Raw genomic sequence first — 23899 nt, 5'->3', positions numbered from 1 at the left:
TGTATGACCTGGAGTTCTGTTGCCTTGTTTGTTGGACATTTGAAAGAGGTATGTCCTGTATTTCCACATCTATTGCATTTTCTGTCCTAGATACACCCTTTATACCAAGATTTAGCTAAAAAGCCCATTATAAAGAATGCTTTCTTTATGTCTTTCAATTTGTTTTTCTCAATTTCTAGTATTTGCATCCCATTGTAGATTGTTGTTTGGGAGATAGTCGCCAGTCTGGAAGAAATCACTTGGATGTTGAATTTTTTCTCAAGTAGTTTTGCTACAGCTTCCAGTGGGATTTCTAGAGGAATGTCTGACAGGTATAATTCTCCAGTTTGTTTCTTTACTTTCCTTAATATGGGTGTTGGTTTCCTTACTGTAGCTTTCTCTTTGCCTATTTATATCTCTCCATAAGGTAGAATTGGTTTGTTCCCTCTCGGTCTGATTATATATCCTTTATATCCATTAGGGTTAATTGAGTACAAGTTTTTAGTATAATCTGGGTTCTGTACTTTCAATGCAACCATCACCGCTGCTGTTCCAGGTATTCTATCTCTTGGTATATGGGACATGTCTAGCTCTTGTGTTCCATCTTTGTAAACACATTCAATGAAGTTTCCCTCGCTAGTTTCAATTCTCCGGATTTGGAAAAATTTTGCTAGGTTCTTCAGTTCGTTCATCGCTGCCGCCATTTTTTCTCGTGCTTCACTTGCTAAGTTCACCTTGTTAGATTTCGTGTTAGTTTTGTAATTTCTGTGTTCTGTTTTAAGCTATAGTTCTTCGTTCTACATACTCCAATGTTGAGTTGTTAGTCCTTTAGCTTACGGGCTAGGCTTGTGTAAAATATTATTCTTAAATAGATGTTTGCTTTGTACTTTTTTTTGGAGGGGAACTCTCCGTTTGATCTTTCAAGACCATTTGGAGAAATCCTCCTTCCTAATATTATAGATTGTTTGTGTATGCTATAGTTTTGAAAATAGCTTTGTATTTTATTTGGAAAATTGTTGTTAAGGGGATAGTTGCCAATCTGGATGAAATCACTTTGATGTTGATATTTTTTTTCTTCAAATTGTGCTGCTACATCCTCCAATGAGATTTCAAGTGGAATGTCTGACAGGTATAATTGTCCAGTTTGTTTCTTTACTTTCCTTAATATGGGTGTTGGTTTCCTTACTGTAGCTTTCTCTTTCCCTACTTCTATCTCTCGATAAGGTAGAATTGGTTTGTTCCCTCTAGGTCTGATTATATTTCCTTTATATCCATTAGGGTTAATTGAGTACAAGTTTTTAGTATATTCTGGGTTCTGTAATTTCAATGCAACCATCAGCGCTGCTGTTCCAGGTATTCTATCTCTTGGTATATGGGACATGTCTAGCTCTTGTGTTCTATCTTTGTAAGCACATTCAATAAAACTACCCTCACTAGTTTCAATTCTCTTGATTTAGAAAAAGTTTCCTAAGTTCTTCAGTTCTGTCCTAGCTGCCGCCATTGTATCTCGTGCTGAGTTCTTCTTGTAAGATTTCTTTGTAGTTTTGTATTATCAATGTTTTGTTTTAAAGTATTGTTTACCGTTCTACATACTCCAATGTTGAGTTGTTAGTCTTTTCTCTGGCTACACATATCCATATATGAAATGCCATTGCCGACGATATAACAAGTGGTTTCAAGTTGATATAGAGCGCACCCAAATTAAGTCTCTCTATATTTTTTTTTTTGGAGGGGAGCTCTCCTTTGATCTTTCCAGACCATTTGGAGAGACCCTCCTGTCCTATTGTTACAGTGTGCGTCTGCTATGGTTTTCCCGTATAGTCTTTTTTATTAAGATATAGTATTTATGTTATTGTTTGATTTTTATTTGTATTTTTTTATAAAAAGTTTATATATATATATATATATATATATATATATATATATATATATATATATATATATATATATATATCGTTTAGTCACTTTTCCATTCATCAGTTTGCTCTCCTAGATATTCGTCATGTTGCATATAATAGCTTTCCGTCATCAGTGCTTCTTCTTTTTGTTTCCTTCTTTTGTTCTTCCTTCTCTCTCTATCTCTGTCTCTTTTCTTTGGGGGGGGGGGTGCACCAGACAGAAGCCCCTAATTTGTTCCAATGCCCGCAGGCCCTGTCCCAATTTACTCATAAATTCCCTTGTTCTACTTTACTATTACTTTTGGTATGTATCCTTTTCATCCTTTTCCCAGAACTCTGTTCTATCTCGATATTTAATTAGTAATTCTTTAACAAGCCTGAACGTCCTAGGTATTTCTAATGTTTTTAAAAATGTATTATTTTGATATTATTTCCCTCCTAATCTTCATAGTATAACCGTACCAATATATATATATATATATATATATATATATATATATATATATATATATATATATATATATATATATCCCTTACCACGGTAGGTTGGGTTCAGATTTTAAACTTTTAAATGTATTTAAAATATTGGCATATTTGATTAAAATGGGATTAGGTAATGCTAATCCCTGCCCCCCTGTATCTCGCTCTATATAAAGTTTCTTTATTTATTTAGTAGGTTTTATAATCCTTTATATAAATAATAAGGTCATTATTTATTTTATTTAATATGGCATTTTCTATTTCTGTAGGTTTTAAAATATAGGTTATGTTAGAATACATGTATGTTTTGGCCAGCTGGGCCCGTTCCATTATACATAATGGCGTTAGTACTCTTGATGTTGTTTTGTTGTACAGGATTTTAGTCCACTTTTGAAAATTATTTCCAAATCTAAATTTTTCTCAAACGTTTTGCATATAGTTGTCTTCTAATCTGTCAAATGCTCTTTCCTGGTCAAAAAGTACCATATCACCTTTTAGTCCACATTTCTGTATATAATCTATCATTGTTTTAATACTTAAAATGTTATTCTGAATGTCCCTCCCCTTGGCCCCACATGTTTGATTTATGTTTATGATTTTATCCATTCCCTTTTTAATTCTTTCTGCTAAGATTTTACTTACTAATTTATAATCCGTATTTAGGAGGGAGATGGGCCTCCAATTTTTTAGATCTTCCCTATCTCCCTTCCCTTTGTTTATTAGTGTTATAATCCCTCCCCTCATGCTTTCTGTCATAGTATCATTTCTCAAGTAAATATTATTGTATAACCATTCCAAAATGGACGACAACTCGCCACGGAATTTCATATAAAAATCCGCGGTGAATCCATCTCTACCTGGGAATTTTTCTTTGGTCAAATTATTTATGCTATTTAAGATTTCTTCTCTTGATATGAAATCATCACACGAGTTCTTGTGTTCTGATGATATCATCTCGCAATCTGTTCCTTGTAGGTACTCTTCTTTTCTGTTATTATTAATTTGTTGTGATGCATACAACTTACTCTAAAATTCTTCAATGTGTTTTAAAATTTCCTTCTTGTCGGATATCCCCTTTCCATCATTAATTTTTAAAGTTTCAATATATGTTTCGCCCCTCCCCCTCCTTAACTCCTCTCTTTTATATAGGCCTTCCGCTTTTTTGTATATTGTGGTAAATTTTCCGGCCCTTATTTCTCTCTTCTGTTTTCTTCATCTAATATCTGATTTAATTTCTCTTTGAGTATTTTTTCTATCTCATTTGTATTAATTTTTTCTAGCTGTCTTTTAATCGCGTCTTTTTCCAGTTTTTGGTTTTCCTTTCTAATTTTTGAATATATAATAGCTTTTTTTTAAAAATAAAGTTTTTAGTTTATCCCATTCATTTAAAATATCTATGTTCCCTTTCTCTATATTTTTTTTTATTTCTAACTTAATTTCTTCGATAAAATCTTTCTCCTCCAAAATTTTGTTGTTCAGTTTCCAGTTCCCTTTACCCCATTTATGTTTTTTTTTCAATTCTATTTCTAAATATACTAACTTGTGATCTGAAACTTTAAAGTCCGTAATGCCTGCTTCTTTATATATCTTTTTTTCGTAATTGGTACAATAAAATTTATCTAATCTACTCCCTTTGTTTATTTTTCTATTCATACGTGTATTCCCTCCTAAGTAAATTTAATTTCCTTTATACGTCTACAATTTTGTATTTGTTTAAGAAAATTTCCAGCTCTGGTTTAAACCTTACATCGTTTGTGCTTAATTCCCCTACTCTATCTATATTATCCCCCACCCAGTTAAAATCTCCCCCTAAAATTAAATTTTCCATGGTAAATTTTTCCATGTATTTAGATAAATTTTCTAAAACTTGGTGTTTACGATATCTGTTCGTGGGCATGTATACATTTAAAAAGTGGACATCTATTATAAAATGGATCATCCTCCCCTTGAAAAAATTCTCCTTTGTTTTCCCTTTTCCAGTTTAATCCCATTTTATTTTTAATAAATGTTGCTACCCCTCCTTTTACATCTTCCCCCTTAAAATCATTTAAAATCAGTACACCATTCATTATATCTTTACATAGTGCCATTAATTCTTTAGTGAACCCATTATATGTTTCTTGTATAAATAGAATGTCATTATTGGTTTCATTACATAATTTAATTAGTTTATCCTTATTAATCCCAATTACATTTATAGATGAAACACGGAAGCTTTTTTCCCTCCATTTTTCATTTTCCTTCCGGGTTGCCGCATTTCGGTTATACAGTGATTATTATTTAAAATATAGTTATAAAAGTATAGCATGTATGTTAGTTTATTCAATAATTAGTTTGTTTTTGTTTGAGGGGGAGCTGGATCTCTCCCCCACCCCTTTATTACTATATGTTGGAGTAACTTCCTCCGTTGTATTGTGTTCTGTCCTGTCTATACTCGTTTGGTCTGTGGTATTTACTGTATCCATTTCCGTTCCATTGTCTTGTTGCGTCAGTTTTGAGTCAGTTTCATTTTCCATTCCTGTCATAATGTCATTCACTGTAGTCTATATTGTCACTGTCTATTTCACTGTCACTTTCCTATCTCAATTTTTTCTTCCACTTCCCCCGATCTTATCCTCCTTGTTCTCATAAATTGTCTGTGGACTTTCATGTTCTGCATCACTTTTGCCTCTCTCCTGGGATGAACTCGACCTGGAGAAGGCTTTCCTTCTTTTTTAGTCTTAATTTTGGTAAGGGAGTAGAGGTCAGGTGTTTCATGCTCACTTCTGACTCTTCACTTTCCGTTATTTCCTTCTCGTCTCCCAAGGAGTTTTCCTCCTCTTGTAGGTGAGAGAACTTACTAGTCAGTGTTATTGGGTTTCCTTTGTAGGGAGATTGTATTTTCTGTTTTATTGGGACTTCAGATTATCTCCCATTCAGTGGTTGGTGACTTGTCCCTTATCTCTGTTAGTCAATTTGTGGTAAGGTCATGAGTTCGTTATTTACTGAGATATCAGTTTTGTCCCCCACCCCCTTCACTTCCTTCTTTTCTTATTTCCAGTATTAATGTACCGAGGTTAATTTTTAGTTCTCCGTTGGTTAAAACCACCAAATTAAAGTGTGTGTGTGTGTGTGTGTGTGTGTGTGTGTGTGAGAGAGAGAGAGAGAGAGAGAGAGAGAGAAACGCATAAAGTTAAGTCCAGTTTTATGGGGTTTTTTTTCGTTTTACATAACACACAACGATATACTGTCCAGTGTCTAATCTAATTAATATCCAGCCTTAACAAGGGGCCTTACTCAACAAATAATAATAATAATAATAATAATAATAATAATAATTATTATTATTATTATTATTAAGATAAGTAATTTGTAATTATTATTACCAATGACTTATTATTATTACTATTAAGATAACTGAATTAATATTATTATTTTTATTGTTATTATTACTGTTATTATTATTTAGATGCAGACCATTTAATTATTATTATTACTATTATTAAGATCATTTAATTATTGTTATATTTATTATTATTTAAACCACTGAGTTTTTATTGTGATTACTGTTATTATTATTATTATTATTATTATTATGTAAACCATTAAATATTCTTATTGTTATTAAAATAATTTATTATTATTATTATTATTATTATTATTATTAAGATGTAGACCATTGAATTATTATTATTATTATTATTATTATTATTATTATTATTATCATTATTAAGATGTAGACCATTGAATTATTATTATTATTATTATTATTATTATTATCATTATTAAGATGTAGACCATTGAATTATTATTATTATTATTATTATTATTAAGATGTAGACCATTGAATTATTATTATTATTATTATTATTATTAAGACCACAAACAAATCATTAGTAGCAGTAGTATGGAGTATACAAAGAAACAAAAGGACACCTTTATTGCTGTATTATAGGACATGGGGAAATCAAAATTAGGTTGCTATCAATTTTAGTTTCTGGGAACAAGGGTAACTTCTAAGTTCGATACATGTCTGTCGTCATTTTCTCATTCATCAGTTTCAAACAAGCTGTGCTATATTTATTGTCAAATAAACCCAGTAGGATTTTGGTATGTGTCATACTTATAGTCTGAAATTATGGAAGGCTGCATTGTCTAAAATGTCAGCTGGCACCCCTCCCCGAGTAAGCCCCTCCCCCCACCCCCCAATAAAATAAATAAATGCTGGATCTGAAATTATCACATAATTATGCTTGAAGTGAGTTTGACTTTAGATTTGGCATATGTCCAAAAAGGACAATATTACAGTTCCCAAAACAACAGTCAAAAGAAGAGTAAAAACACGTATTGTTTTATTAACAGTATTGCAAAATTCAAGAATGAGCAGAGTCAAAAAGGAGGTATACCCCACCCACCAACATGGGAAGTACCTAATTAAAGGAATCTCCAAATCGGACTCGGCAAATTCACATCCACTAATTCATCCAAAAGACGTATAAAAAAACATACACAAATAATATGAACAACGATTACAACAAACATTATCAACTCTCAGAGTGGTACTCCTGACTTAACTATCGTATCGTTCCCTTACCTTAGTTGTCAAACTCCCTTAAAACAAATGTAGATAAAGATGCTCAATCCAACAAAACCAAACAACAACACGAGAGAGAGAGAGAGAGAGAGAGAGCATGCACACGTTCGTATCAACAAAAACAAAACACATAATTAAAGAAAAGCAAACAGTTAGGAACCACCAGGTAGGGAAACTAGACTACAGGCAAACATACCTGGAGGGAAAGGAATATCACAGGTAAACCTACCTGTAGGTGAGAAATATAAACTTAAGGTCTTTAATTTAGGTATTAAAGAAACTAAAAAACAATTAAGATCGAAGAAAACATTGTAGCAAATTCAATCAAAATATAAATAAAAACATATTTATAATATAATATTTACATACACAACACACATATATATAAGAAAAAACACAAGCATATAGAAGGACAGTGAAAGAAAACGTAAAGAACAATACTGCTAATTATATTTCACGATTAGAAGTGACGTCTTACCAGTAAATATGCTGAGATTTGGTATGGGGCAGTTGCGTAACTACCGTGCTTGCAGTTACAGGCGTGCTGTGGGGTCCAGCCGTCTTGGGAATCCGGCCCAGCCAGGAAAAATGTGACAGTAAGGGGGTGGGTGGGTACAAAAATGTTTGCTGTAGGGCCCGTGGTCAGATAGTTACACCACTGGCTAAGGTGTGCCAACAAAACGTTCTATCGGCAGTCAGAAAGCAACTGACGAAGAAAGGAGGAATAATTTTTTAAAAATCTTTTTAATTAATAAATAAATAAAATAGTTTATAATTAATGACTTATTTCATAAATCCGTGTTTTATTGCAAGATTGAAGACAACTGACTGCATAATATAACGGCTCTTACTCAAGTTATTTTTTAACTATAACATGGGGGACTGTGTGTCTTTCTTTGGGGGGGGGGGAGTAGATCCAATGTTAGAAACTTGTACTGCGACACACCGCAGTGCCAAAAATAGGACCACCCATACAAAAAAGGTACTATATTTGACACACATAAAAAATAAAAAATAACCTTTAGATTTTATGTCATCAATGAAATTTACCTTATGGTCAAAATATTATACATTTTTTGGGGGATGGGGTGGCATAGCAGCAATAATAAGGTATCACAATACCTATTGTTTTTCCATATACCTCAATGCTTATGTTTTGTGAAATAAATATACTTTCTATCCTACCTCAGCATTCAAGCCTAACAGAGAGTATAACTCTTACATAATGCACCAATCACAGCTAGTGTTGTTCTTTATTTTTGAATGCAATCTTCCTACACCATAAGCCACGCCCACCTGGACTTGCGCATTTGGTACCGTTATACCATAAGGTACGCATAACATTTAAGAGATATTTTTAGTTCAATGCCTCAGGATGTAATGTCTAAAATAGAGCTCATACATTATTTCTAAGCCGTCGAGGAGAGCAAACGTACTTTGGGTGCCTTCTGGGGTTATACAGTGAAAACGAAGAGGAAATGCATGGAGACTTGATGTCGTAGATTGATAAAGACAAGTAAATGAATGAAGACGTTTATTAATACGGACTTTCATAGATTTTACACAAGCCAGCTCGTACATCTCTTAAATTTAGGACATGTAGCAAAATGTTAAGCAGTTGGTCGACAATACATATCACACTACCTTATTAAATGAAATTGATGAATGAATGAAACAAGCCAGCTCGTAAGAAGAAGGTCAACATTCAGTGTTTAATACTGGTTTACTGAAGACAGCTCGTAAGCTCCGTAAAGAGCAATTGGCAACCAAGGCAGCTCACTAACTCTCAAGATAAATATACAGAATCGATGGAATTATATACCATAGTATAATACCATAAACAAGAATTCACACAAAAATACAGAAGAAGAAAACAGAGAGTGAATACTACTCACGAGCAAGGAAAACGAGAAAACATGGCGGAGGCTCACAACGCAATAATGAAACTATAAATCTTTTTTAAAACAAGAAGAACTGAGACTGAAGAAGGGCCATACCTTGAATGCAATTATTAGGAAGGTACCCAGGAATTGGATATGAGACACATACCGAGAGAAAGAGTACCTACTACGTCCATAGTAAAAATAGCCCTAAAAATTAGGAATCCGGACATTTTAGAACAAATTTACTCCATCAACAGGAAAGGATATGAGGGATACATAATACGACCAAGAGGGAAATTGCCGGTATTATAGTCTGGCGAAATAAGTATTTCGAGAGAGACTGCAATAGTTAAAGACCCAGCACCAATTCTAAAAAAGATCAAGAAACAGACAGGAGAACTCCATTTATCGGATATCCCAATGGAAATACCACTGGAAGAAACTGTCGCCTGTTTCGAACAAAAATTCGGTATAAGGACAGAAAAATGTAGACTGGCAACAGTTCCAGGATTCTCCATACACAACGGCATCAGAATACTGGAAATTTAAAAAAACAAAACTAAGAGGGGTCAAAAGAGCTTTCTACTTGCATGGTTTTCTGACAAAAGTTTAGTATAAGGGATGTATATACCACCGGAAGTGCAACAGATGTGGGGAGACAGGGCACAGCCAACATAAATGCCACAAAACCCCAGGGGAAAACCAGTTAACGAACACAGAACAAGTATACACAACTGCAATGGAAATCTTCCCGACTATAAAGCAACAAGAACAAAAACAACAACAACAAAGGGAAACACAACAACAACACCAACATGATCAGGAACATCAACACCAAGGACAAAAAATAATCCAACAACAACAACAAGAACAAAAACAAGGAAAAACACAACAACATCACCAACACCAACAATGTGATCAGGAACGCCAACACCATGTAGAAAAACAAAAACAAGGGCAACAACAAATGCAACAAAATGGACAAAAGAAATTCCAACAACAGCAACAAAAACAAGAGACAGCTTTTAAAACAACATGAAAAGCAAGAAACTAAGAGCTTAAAACAACAGGAGAAACAACACAACACCAGTTAGTACAAAAAAACCCCCAGCAACAACAACAGAAGGCACAACAACAAGTAGCAAGAAAACCAGTTGAAGTACTCCAAGAGAAACAAAAGAAACATACAGCGTCAATTATGAAGAAGAGAAACATACAACAAGGAAATTTGGAAACAAAACCAGAGCAGAGTAGTAAAAATATAAAAACAACGGAAAAATGGCAAAATGAGATAGAAAAATATCTCGGGAGATACTGTAATAGTTAAAAACCCAGCACCACTTCTAAAAAGATCAAGAAACAGACAGCAGAACTCCACTTATCGGATATCCCCATGGAAATACCCCTGGAAGAAATGGTCGACCGCTTTGAAAACTAATTCGATATAAGGGTAGAAAAATCTAGACTGGCGACGGTTCCAGGATTCTCCATATACAACGGTAACAGAATACTGGAAATTGAAAAAAACAACACTAAGAGATATCAAAAGAGCTTTCTACTTACATGGTTTTCTGACAAAAGCTTGGTACAAGGGATGTATATATCACCAAAAGTGCAACATATGCAGGTAGACAGGGCACACCCCACATAAATGCCCCCAAACCCCGACGGAAAACCTTTTAACGAACACAGAACAAATCTACACAGCTACCCTGGAAATCCCCACGATTATAAGGCAACAAGAACAAAAACAACAACAAGGGAAAATACAACAACACCAACAAGGTGATCAGGAACGTCAACACTATGTAGAACATGGACAAAATATGCTACAACAACAACGATAAGAACAAAAACAACAAGGAAAAACACAACAACAACAACACCAGCAAGGTGATCAGGAACGCCAACACCATGTAAAAAAACAAAACGTAGAACAAGGGCAACAACAAAGACGACAAAAGGAATAAAATAAAATCCAGCAACAGCAAGAAAAACAAATGACACAGCGACTAAAACAACACGAAAAGCAAGAAACTAAGAGCCTAAAACAAAAAGAGAAACAACAACACCAGTTAGTACAAAAGCAAACCCTACAACAACAACAGAAGGCACAAGTAGCAGGAAAACCAGCAGAAGTAATCCAAGAGAAACAAAAGAAATATACAGCGTCAAATATGAAGAAGGAAAACACACAACAAGGAAAATTGGAACAAAAACCAGAGCAGAGTAGCAAAAAGATAAAAACACCGGCAAAAAGTACACAAAAGACGGAAACGATGCAAATTCAAATTGAGATGGAAAAATACATGGAAGACTATGATGATTGTCTGGAAGACAGCTTGGAAAACCAGGAAACCACAATGGAAACATCAAAAGGATCAAAGCAAACAACACCGCTAGAAGAAGAATTAAACCGTTGACATACGTAGAAGGAGGACAATAAAGAGACAAAAGAGAGAAGAAGAGGCTAAAATAAGTGAAACCTACCTTCTGGAAGACGATGACTGCTTTGAATAGAATTTTCATTTTTTTTTTCAACAACAACAAAAAAAAATTATTTAAAACAAATAAATAATATATTTTAATAATAAAAAAAATATTTTATTTCAAACAAGAAAAAAAAAGATATAATATGAAGAAAGGAAAAAAAACCAACAAAAAACAAATAACAAAACAAAAGAAAAAACACTATATAAATGTATACAAAGATTATAACATGAAATTCATATAAAGGAAAAAAAGATATAAATAAAGAAAAATATAGCACATACAACCACAAGTAGGGCAGGAGGGCCTCCTTAAATGGTCTGAGAAGATCAACTAGGGAGAGCACCCTCTAAAAAAAAATTACATTATTTGCAGGATGGTTCTTTCAATTTGTTCTATATAAGTGGGAAATAGCAGAAATTTTAGAGTTTTGAATTTCGCTACATTTTACATGGCCAGCCAAGGAATTCACTTTGTCACTATGCGTACCTTATAGCCATTCAGTTAATGCACTGTCTGTCATTGTGCGTACCTTATAGCCATTCAGTTAATGCACGGTCTGTCATTGTGCGTACCTTACTGGCAGTCAAAGAATGTACTATGCCTGTGACTAAAAATTATGAGGTAGAGCGACGGAGAGCGCACCTTATAGACGGTCAAGGAATGCACTCTGTCTCGTTTAATTCAGAAATAAAGTGAAATACTTCTTTATAGACAGCCAAGGAATTCACTTTGTCACTATGCGTACCTTATAGCCATTCAGTTAATGCACTGTCTGTCATTGTGCGTACCTTATAGCCATTCAGTTAACGCACTGTCTGTCACTATGCGTACCTTATAGCCTTCAGTTAATGCACTGTCTGTCATTGTGCGTACCTTATAGCCATTCACTGAATGCACTGTCTGTCACTATGCGTACCTCATAGCCATTCAGTTAATGCACTGTCTGTCACTATGCGTACCTTATAGCCATCCAGTTAATGCACTGTCTGTCATTGTGCGTACCTTATAGCCATTCACTGAATGCACTGTCACTATGCGTACCTTATAGCCATTCAGTTAATGCACTGTCTGTCAATGTGCGTACCTTACTGGCAGTCAAAGAATGTACTATGCCTGTGACTAAAAATTATGAGGTAGAGCGACGGAGAGCGCACCTTATAGACGGTCAAGGAATGCACTCTGTCTCGTTTAATTCAGAAATAAAGTGAAATACTTCTTTATAGACAGCCAAAGAAAGCACGCTGTCTGTCACTATGCGTACCTTATAGCCAGTCAATGAATACACGATCTGTCTTTGTGCGTACTTTACAGACAGTCAAAGAAAGCACTCTTTCAGTCACTATGTGTAATACACGGTCTGTCTTTGTGCGTACTTTACAGACAGTCAAAGAATGCACTCTGTCTGTCACTATGCGTACCTTATAGCCAGTCAAGTTATTCACTTTGTCACTAAAATTTAGAGGTACTGCAGAGTGAAAAAGAGCGTACCTTATAGCCAGTCAATGAATGCACTCTGTCGCTAAAAATTATGTGGTATAATGAAAGAGTGAACGAAAGAGAACGTACCTTATAACCAGTCAAGGAATGCACTCTGTCACTAAATATTCAGAGATAGCGTGAAAGAGAGTGTACCTTATGCCAGTCAAGGAATGCACTGTCTGTCACTAAATGTTCAGAGGTAGAGTTAAAGAACGCATGCCCTATAGACTTAGAATATAAAGTGAGCAACATATATTTGGATCGCTGTGTGTGAGTGTGTGTGTGTGTGTGTGTGTGTGTGTGAGAGAGAGAGAGAGAGAGAATTTTATTTCTACTTTACAGCAGCCGCGGTGGCTCAGTGGTTACCGTGTCGGACCCACTCCCGAATCTGTCAAATGCTTTTCCTCGTCAAAAAGTGCCATAGCACATTTTAGCCCACATTCCTGCATAAAAAATGGACGACAACTCGCCACGGAATTTCATATAAAAATCCGCGGTGAGTCCATCTCTACCTGGGGATTTTCCTTTGGTCAAATTATTTATACTATTTAAGATTTCTTCTCTTGAGAAGAAATCATCACACGAGCTCTTGTGTTCTGATGATATGATCTCGCAATCTATTCCTTGTAAGTACTCTTCTACTGTGTTGTTATTAATTTGTTGTGATGTATACAACTTACCATAAAATTGTTCAATATGTTTTAAAATTTCCTTCCTGTTGGATACCCCATTTCCCTCAATAATTTTTAAAGTTCCAATATATTTTTCGCCCCCCGCCCCAACTCCTCTCTTATATAGGCCCTCCGCTTTTTTGTATATTGTGGTAAATTTTTCGGCACCCTATTTCTCTCCCTTTGTTTTCTTCATCTAATATCTTATTCAATTTCTCTTTGAGTACTTTTTTTCTCTCTCATTTGTATTAATTTTTTCTAGCTGTCTTTTCATCGCATCTTTTTCCATTTTTTGTTTTTCCTTCCTAATTTTTGAATATGTAATAGCTTTCTTTTTAAATAAAGTTTTTAGTTTATCCCATTCATTTAAAATATCTATGTTCTCCTTCTCTATACATTTTTTTATTTCTAATTTAATTTCTTCGATAAAATCTTTCTCCTCCAAAATTTTGCTGTTCAGTTTCCACTTCCCTTTATCCCATTTATGTTTATTTTTCAATTCTATTTCTAAATATACTAACTTGTGATCTGAAACTTTAAAATCCGTAAAGCCTGCTTCTTTATATATCTTTTTTTCATAATTGGTACAATACAATTTATCTAATCTACTCCCTTTGTTTATTTTTCTATTCATACGTGTATTCCCTCCTAAGTAAATTTAATTTCCTATATACGTCTATAAATTTGTGTTTGTTTAAGAAAAATTCCAGCTCTGGTTTAAACCTTACATCGTGTGTGGTTAATTCCCCATCTCTATCTATATTCTCCCCCACCCAGTTAAAATCTCCCCCTAAAATTAAATTTTCCATGGTAAATATTTCTTTGTATTTAGATAAATTTTCTAAAAATTTTTGTTTACGATATTTATTCGCGGGCATGTATACATTTAAAAAGTGGACATCTAATATAAAATGGATCATCCTCCCTTAAAAAAATTCTCCTTCGTTTTCCCTTTTCCAGTTTAATCCCCTTTTATTTTTAATAAATGTTGCTACCCCTCCTTATACATCTTCCCCCTTAAAATCATTTAAAATCGGTACACCATTCAGTTTATCTTCACATAGTGCCATTAATTCTTTAGTGAACCCATTATGTGTTTCTTTTATAAACAGAATGTCATTATTGGTTTCATTACATAATTTAATTAGTTTATCCTTATTAATCCCATTTACATTTATAGTTGAAACACTGAAGTTTTTTCCATCCATTTTTCAGTTTCCTTCCGGGTTGCCGCATTTCGGTTATACAGTGATTATTATTTAAAATATAGTTATAAAAGTATAGCATGTATGTTAGTTTATTGAATAATTAATTTGTTTTTTTGTTTGAGGGGGCGCTGGACCTCCGCCCCTTTATTACTCTATGTTGGAGTAATTTCCTTCGTTGTATTGCCTTTTGTCCTGTCTATACTCGTTTGGTCTGTGGTATTTTCTGTATCCATTTCCGTTCCATTGTCGTGTTCCGTCAGTTTTGAGTCAGTTTCATTTTCCATTCCTGTCATAATGTCATATTCACTGTAGTCTTCATTGTCACTGTCCATTTCACTCTGATCTTCACTGTAACTTTCCTGTCTCAATCTATTCTCCCCCCCCCCCATCTTATCCTCCTTGTTCTCATAAATTGTCTGAGAACTTTCATGTTCTGCATCACTATTGCCTCTCTCCTGGGATGAACTCGACCTGGAGAGGGCTTTCCTTTTTAATAGTCTCAAGTTTGGTAAGGGAGTAGAGGTCAGGTGTTTCATGTTCACTTCTGACTCTTCACTTTCCGTTATTTCCTTATCGTCTCCCAAGGAATTTTCCTCCTCTTGTAGGTGAGAGAACCTATTAGTCAGTGTTATTGGGTTTCCCTTGTAAGGAGTTTGTATTTTCTCTGTTTTATTGGGACTTAAGATTATCTCCCATTCAGGTGTTGGTGAATTATCCCTTATCTCTGTTACGTGAATTTCTGGTAAGGTCATGAGTTCGTTATTTACTGAGATATCAGTTTTGTCTCTCCCTTCATGTCCCTCTTTTCTTATTTCCCGTATTAATCTACTTAGTTCTGTGTCAATGTCACTGTTGGTTATTGGTTTCACTGCTAGCAACTTTGCTAGCGTATGTTGTTGAATTTTTGGGGCATCTTCTTTTGCCATTGTGAGGATTCGTACTCGTGTCTTTACATTTCCGAAACCCCAAACTGTGGCCATATTTGGTCTCATAACTTTGGTTTTTCATTTACGCTCAACTTTATTAGTCACTTCTATGGTCTCTACTTCCAAAGGGAGGCCTGAGATGGAGACATCTATTGTTTTGGCCTCTAACTCTCTGGTTAATGGTGCAGTTTTGTATATATTTGCCTTATTTCCCTTTATTTCAACTTCGTCTGCCTCTATCAAGGGGTGTCAAAGTCTTTTGGCTATATGACGTATTTGGTGTTCTGCAGGCCATCTACCTTGTCTATGTTAATCCCCATTACTTTAAGGGCAGTCAGAACTTTAGCTTGCCTAGGCGCGCTGGCTACATTTCCAAAATCTATCGTTTGACACCCAGAGGGGTGGAATGCGATGAGCACTCTATCCTCTACTTGATTCTTAAAGTAGGTACTTAGCTTGGTTCCCCCCGGCTGCACAGAGTTTGGCAAGATTTCTGTTGCTACTTCCATTTTCACTGAGATTATTTCACTAATACTTACAGTATATCTATAAATCTCGTAAAATGTCCGTGTCCCAAGTGAACTAATGTATTCTGTACAATCACAATCCTCTGGAAAATATGAGTTGTTCTGCTCTCTAAAATAGTTTAGAATCCTTCCATGCACGATATAGCTTACGAGCTGGCTTGTGTAAAATCTATGAAAGTTCGTGTTAATAAAAGTCTTTATTCATTTATTTGTCTGCTGTTTGCTTTGTACATTTTTTTTTCTTTTGGGAGGGGAGCTCTCCTTTGATCTTGTTCAGACCATTTGGAGAGACTCTCCTGCCCTATTGTTATAGTGTATGTCTGCTATGGTTTTCTTTTTTTATTAAGATATAGTATTTATATGTTTTTGTTTGATTCTTTCTTTTTTTCTACTGTTTTTTGGGTTATTTAGTTTTTTAAATATTTTTTATATAATTTTAAAAAAAAATTGTTTGTTTTTTTTTATATTTTTTAACTCACTTTTCCATTCATCAGTTTGTTCTCCTAGACATTCGCCATCTTGCATATAATAGCTTTCCATCATCAGTGCTTCTTTTTGTTTCCTTCTCTTTTATTCCTTCCCTCTATCTCTGTCTGTTGCTAGTTCTGTTTCTATTCTTTGGTTTCCTGTCATTTGTGATTGTACTGTTATGGAAGTTTCCTCTTGTTCTTCTGTGGTTTTAGTCTCTGGCCTCGTTTTTTCTTGTTGAATCTGAGTTCTTGGCGGTAGTTTTGGGCTTTTATCTCCCTGTTTCTGTATTTCCTGCTGCTTTCCCTGTGGTTGGTGTTGATGTCTCTCATCTTTTTGTTGTTGGTAAAGGTTTTGTTTTGCCGTTAAATCTGACTGTATTATTATAGGAGTTTTCGATTTTGTTGACTTTTCTGCTGCTGTTTTGGTTGATTTTGTCTTATTTGTTGTTGTTGTTGTTGGCTCACTTCTTGTTGTTTTTGGTTTAGATTCCTGTGTGTTGTGGGTCTGTTTCTTTCCCTGTTTCTGGTTTTCCTGACTTTATTGTTGTTGCTGCATGACCTGGGGTTCTGTTGCCTGGTTTGTTGGACATTTGAAGGGTGTATGTCCTGTATTTCCACATCTATTGCATTTTCTGTCCCATTATAAAGAATGCTCTCTTTATTTCTTTCAATTTGTTTTTCTCAATGTCTAGTATTTGCATCCTATTGTCGATTGTTGTTTGAGAGATAGTAGCCAATCTGGAAGAAATCACTTTGATGTTGAATTTTTTCTCAAATAGTTCTGCTACAGCTTCCAGTGGGATTTCTAGAGGAATGTCTGACAGGTATAATTCTCCAGTTTGTTTCTTTACTTTCCTTAATATGGGTGTTGGTTTCCATACTGAAGCTTTCTCTTTCCCTAGTTCTATCTCTCCATAATGTAGAATTGGTTTGTTCCCTCTAGGTCTGATTATATATTCTTTATATCCATTAAGGTTAACTGAGTACAAGTTTTTAGTATAATCTGGGTTATGTACTTTCAATGCAACCATCATCGCTGCTGTTCCCGGTATTCTGTATCTTGGTATATGGGATACGTCTAGCTCTTGTGTTATATCTTTGTAAGCACATTCAATGAAGTTTCCCTCGCTATTTTCAGTTCTCCGGATTAAGAAAAAATTTGCATGGTTCTTCAGTTGTTTCCTCGATGCCGCCATTTTTTCTCGTGCTTCACTTGCCAAGTTCACCTTGTTAGATTTCGTTGCAGTTTTGTAATTTCCGTGTTCTGTTTTAAGCTATAGTTTTCCGTGCTACATACTCCAATGTTGAGTTGTTAGTCCTTTAGTTAAGCTGATTCTCTTGCTAAGTTTCTAAAAACATATCTTGTACGTGCCATTGCCGACGATGTTCATATGCCAGTCCGTTTTTCAAGAGAAAACATATCAATCTGGAAAGTATGAGTTGTTCTGCTCTCTAAAATAGTTTAGAATTCTTCCATACACGAGTATAGCTTACTTGTTTTTATTTGGAAGTTGGTCTTACCTGTTTGATCTTTGCAGACCAGTTTGGGAAGGTTCTCCTGCCCTACATGTTAATGGTTGCTTTATTGTATGTGTTATTATAATGTATGTATTGTTTTATTATGCAGGTTTGAGAAAGTGTTATTAATTTGTCATTAAATTGTTGTTATTATTTTTAATTGTTTGAAAATTATTTTGTTAATAATTTTTCTTTTGATTATAATTTCATTTATTTTAATTTTTTTCCCATGTTTTAATATTTTCTTTTTTTTTTATAAAAAGTTTTCATTCTCATTCGAAACATTCATCAGTGTCTAACAGGTATTCTTCTGCCATTCTCGCTTCTTCTTTTTGCCGTCTTCTTTCTTCTCTTCTCCTTTCTCTGTTTGATTCTCGAGATTCTGTGTTTGTTATTGTTGTTACTGATTTTTGCATATATTTTCAGGTATTTTGCTCGCCTCTCGCAGTGCTCTCTTGTATCTTCCTTTCTCCAGTGTTAATTGTTGCATCTTTGTTTTCTTTTACTGTTTGTTCTTCTATTGGTTTTGTTTTGGTTTTGGTTAGTGGATTTACTAGTTGTGCTGGTTCTGGGATCGTTTTTTGTTGTATTAGGAGTGTTAGTTCTGTTTTCCCTGTTGTTGTAAGTGGTATTTGTGATATCTGTTGAATCTTGTTTATTCGCTCATTTTGATGCATTTCTTTTGTTTGTCTCTATACTAGTTCTTTCTGGTGATTTTGGTAATGTTGTTCTTTTTGTTGTTGTTGTTGCTTTCGTCCTTATTGTTGCTGTTGATTTTCGGCCTTTGTTTTGGAGTTGGTTTTTCTTGCTGCTGAAGTTGCCTGTTCTCAGTTACCATCCCTTGTTGGTTCTGTTGTTGTTGTTGTTTTTGTTGTTGTTGGTTCCTTTCTTGTGATTCTCTAATTTATGTTTGTGTCTGCTGATTTGTTCGGCATTTAAAGGGTGTTATGTCCTGTCTTCTCACATCTGTTGCATTTGCGGTCATAGATACATCCTTTATACCATGTTTTTGCTAGGAATCCATAAATGAAGAAAGCTTTCTGTTTCTTTCAGCTTGCTTTTTTACAATTTCTAATATTCGTATTCCATTATATACTGTTGTTAGAGGTATCGTTGCCTGTCTCGATGTTATTACTTTTATGTTGAATTTCTCGTCGAAACGTTTCACCACTTCCTCTAATGGCATTTCCAGAGGAATGTCAGTCAAATGTACTTCTCCTGTTTGTTTTTTTTATTCTCCTTAAAATAGGCGTTGGTTCCTTAACCTTGACTTTTTCTTTTCCTTCATATATCTCTCCATAAGGTAGTATCGGTGTTTTCCCTTTTTGTCTAAAGATGTATCCCTTGTATCCAATAGGGTTGATTGAGTACAATCTATTTATGTAGTCCGGATTTAGTACTTTGATTGCAATCATCACGGCTGATGATCCCGGTATTTTCTCTCTCGGTATATATGACATGTCCAGCTCTTTTGCTCCCTCCTTATATGCACAATCAAAAAAAACTCCCATGTGTATCAATTCGCCTTGTCTGCTGCATTTTCTCACATTGGGCTACCTGCCTTGGATTGAGTATAGCATACTTTGCGGGGGGGGGGGGGGGAGGGGCACTAGAAAGATGCCCCTCCCATTTCCCCCCAAAAAGTAAAAATTATTTTATGTTTGTGTTTCCCCTCTCAGATGTGTTGTATGTTTTATTTTTTTTTTTTTAATTATATCAAAAATTTAGTTTTTAGAATTTTTGATGGGGTATTTAATGTTTCCTAAGTGTTATCTAAAGGGTTTTTCGTCCGAGCCTGGTTTCCCTCACCTTGCTTGAAGTTCTTTCCCTTGAAATTTTTGTGACCTTTGCTATAGGTCGCCTAGGTCTCAATGTTTGCTATATGTAGTGGTGCTGTATTGTGTGTATGCTATATTTTCTGCATGTTTGAGACCGCAAGTATAGATCAAATATCTTTCCCAGTTGTATTTTTTCCTAATTTGAATTCAAGATCCGTTATGATATGTTATATTTTATCTTTTAATTTGTTTTATGGTTTTCGAATTTTGACGATGGAACGGTGTACTGTTTAGATTTTGTTAAAAAAAAATTCCTATTGTATTATTCGAGTGATAATATGTGTTGTTCCTCGTAATAGTATTTAAAGATGTTGATAGGTAGGTTACGCTCGATCCAAGGTCCACACTTCTGTATTCTCTATGTGTTTCTCCTGGGTCGAGTTAGGCCTCCTTTATTTAGTTTCCATACAGTGCGGGAGCTGTATGGTTTTTAAGATATAGAAGAAGTTAGTAGGGTTTTAAACAAAGTGTTATCTAGTATGTGTTTGTGTCTCTGCTTTTGTCTGTTTATGTTCTACATGGGGTATCTTCAAAGACTCTTTCATGGGCCTGTCCACTTCGCGTATCACCATGTGACTCAGCCCCATGATGTCATCGCCTTTAACTTCACCCATATAGTTTCCCTGTATCCCTTACTATATATGTCTTTAAAATTTTCTTTCAGAGAAAGAAAAAAAAATAGCTTACTAGCTGGCTTCAGTAAAACTCCATTACTAAACAGATGTTACAATATTATGACACAAACTACTTTTGGTATGGCCCAGATTTTAAATGTGTTACAATTTTGCTAGTGTTCAATGAAGTTTCATTCATCAAATTTGATACAGAATTACAATTGGATTTCTTGACTTGCTGTCGTAGATTGATGAAATGCACTGACTGACCTTTTACCCCCAAGGTCTTTATACTTCTGACCATTGGATATCTGTTTTAAATCTAGGCAGTGTATTGGGTAAAATGTGATGTACCGAGGTTAATTTTTAGTTCTCCGTTGGTTAAAACCACCAAATTAAAGTGTATGAGAGAGAGAGAGAGAGAGAGAGAGAGAAACGCATAGAGCAAGTTAAGTCCAGTTTTATGTTGTTTTCTTTTTCGTTTTACATGACACACAACGATATCCAGTACCTAATCTGTTTAATATCCAGCCTTAACAAAGGGCCTTACTCAACAAATGATAATAATGATAATAATAATAATAATAATAATAATGTTATTATTAATATCATTGAAATAGTATTATTATTATTATTTAGATGTTGACAAATGAACTATTCTTATTAATATGATGATTATTATTATTATTAAGCCAATTGATTTATTATCATTATTATTATTATCATTATCATTATTATTATTATTAATATTATTATTATTATTTAGACCAATTAATTATAATATTGTTTTTAAGATAATTGTATTATTATTATTATTATCGTTATTATTAATTAGATGTAGACCATTGAATTATAATTATTATTAAGATGTGGATCATTGAATTATAATTATTATTAAGATGTGGATCATTGAATTATTATTATTAATATTTATATGTAGACCACTGAAATATTATTATTAATATTTAGATGTAGACCACTGAAATATTATTATTAATATTTAGATGTAGACCAAATTATTATTATTGTTATTATTATTCTTCTTCTTCTTATTATTATTATTATAGATGTAGACCATTGAATTATTGTTATTATTATTATCATTATTAATTAGATGTAGACCATTGAGTTATTATTGTTATTATTATTTAGATGTAGACAATTTTATTATTATTATTATTATTATTAATTAGACTTAGACCATTGAATTATTATTATTATTATTTAGATGTAGACCATTGAATTATTATTTTTATCATTATTATTATTATTATTATTATTAAGATCATTTAATTACTACTATTATATGTATTATTATTTAGACCATTGAGTTTTATTGTTATTATAATTCTTCTTCTTATTCTTCTTATTAATATCATACAAACAATTGAATATTAATATTGCTATTATTATTATTTTTATTATTATTAAGACCACAAACAAATCATTAGTAGCAATAGTATGGAGTATACAAAGAAACAAAAGGACACTTTTATTGCTATATTATAGGACAAGGGGAAATCAGCATTAGGTTGCTATCAATTTCAGTTTCTGGGAACAAGGGTAAATCCTAAGTTCGATACATGTCTGTTGTCATTTTCTCATTCATCAATTTCAAACAAGCAGTGCTATATCTAGTGTCAAATAAACGCAGTACAATTTTGGTATGTGTCAAACTTATAGTCTAAATTATGGAAGGCTGCATTGTCTAAAATATCAGCTGGCACACACCCCCACCCCCAACTAAGCCCCATCCCCCTAAAAAACAAAAAATGCTGGATCTGAAATTATTACACAATTTTGCTAGCAGTGAGTTTGGCTTTATATTTGGAGTATGTCCAGAAAGGACAGTATTACAGTTCTCAAAACAACAGACGAAAGAAGAGTAAAAACACGTATTGTTTTATTAGCAGTAATGTAAAATTCAAGAATGAGCAGAGTCAAAAAGGAGGTATACCTCACCCACCAACATGGGAAGTACCTAATTAAAGGAATCTCCAAATCGGACTCGGCAAATTCACATCCACTAATTCATCCAAAAGAAACATAAAAAACATACACAAATAATATGAACAACGATTACAACAAACATTAGCAATTTAGCCTTAAACATCAGCAACTTTCAAACTTTCAATCTTGACTTAACTATCGTATCGTTCCCTTATTTTAGTTGTCAAACTCCTTTAAAACTAATGTAGATAAAGATGATGAATTTAACAAAACCAAAAAAAAAAAAACAACTGAGAAGAGAGAGAGAGAGAGAGAGAGAGGGAGGGAGAGTATACACACGCACGCATAAACAAAAACAAACACAAAATAAAGAAAAAAAAACCAACACAAAATTAGGAACCACCGGGTAGGGAAACAAGACCAAAGGTAAACGTAAAAGAGGGAGAGAAATATCACAGGTAAAACTACTCGGAGGTGAGAAATATAAACTTAAGGTCTTTTTTTTAGGTATTAAAGAAACTCAAAAACAATTAAGATCGAACAAAACAAACGGCAGCTATGTAGCAAATAAAAACATATTTACATTATAATATTTTACTCATCTTTATATATATATATATATATATATATATATATATATATATATATATATATATATATATATATATAAGAAAACACAAGCACATGGAAGGACAGGGAAACAAAACATGAAGAAAAGTTCTAATAATTATATTGCCCGATTGCCAGAAATTGAGGTGACGTCTAACCAGTAAATATGCTGAGATTGGGTTAGGGGCAGTGGCGTAACTACCGTGGTAGCAGGTACAAGCGTGTTGTGGGGTACAGACGTCTTGGGAACCCGGCCTAGCCAGGAAAAAATGTGACAGTAAGGGAGGTGGATACAAAATGCTTGCTGTGGGGCCCGTGGTTAGATAGTTACGTCACTGACTACAGGGTGCCAACAAAACGTTCTATCGGCAGTCAGAAAGCAGCTGGCGAAGAAAAGGAGGAATAAATTGTTATCATTTTAATTAATAAATAAATAAAATCGTCTATAATAAATAACTTATTTCATAAATCTGTATTTTATTACATGATTGAAGACAACTGACTGCATAATATAACGGCTCATGCTCAAGTTATTTTTTAACTATAACATGGGGTCTGTGTGTCTTTTTGTTTGCGGGGGGGATGGTTGATCCAATGTTAGAAACTTGTATTGCGACACACTGCAGTGCCAAAAACAGGACTACCCATATATAAATGTACTTTATTTGACAAACACAAAACAAACTAAACTCTAGATTTTACATTATCAATGAAATTTACATTTTGAAGAAAATATTCTACATTTTGGGGGGTTGGGGTGGGATGTCAGCAATAGTAAGGTAC

At 33.9% G+C, this 23899-nt stretch overlaps 1 protein-coding gene and 1 long non-coding RNA gene across 3 annotated transcripts in view; one reads left to right on the top strand and one right to left on the bottom strand.

Moving 5' to 3' along the window:
* The window catches only part of LOC149774817 (uncharacterized), a 296842-nt gene that overhangs the window by 42855 nt on the left and 230088 nt on the right, over window positions 1–23899 (top strand). The gene's annotated exons all lie outside the window — the stretch shown is intronic.
* On the bottom strand, window positions 11195–13577 carry LOC149774818 (uncharacterized). The gene is made up of 2 exons (XR_016416710.1): window positions 12348–13577; window positions 11195–12094 (listed from the first exon to the last, which is right to left on the bottom strand). It is a non-coding gene; the product is annotated as an uncharacterized LOC149774818 (long non-coding RNA).

This window comes from Sinohyriopsis cumingii, unplaced genomic scaffold (assembly GCF_028554795.1).
Source record: "Sinohyriopsis cumingii isolate HCF-2022 unplaced genomic scaffold, ASM2855479v2 utg000131l, whole genome shotgun sequence".
Taxonomy (NCBI): domain Eukaryota; kingdom Metazoa; phylum Mollusca; class Bivalvia; order Unionida; family Unionidae; genus Sinohyriopsis; species Sinohyriopsis cumingii.
This window is presented reverse-complemented; position numbering and strand designations above follow the sequence as displayed.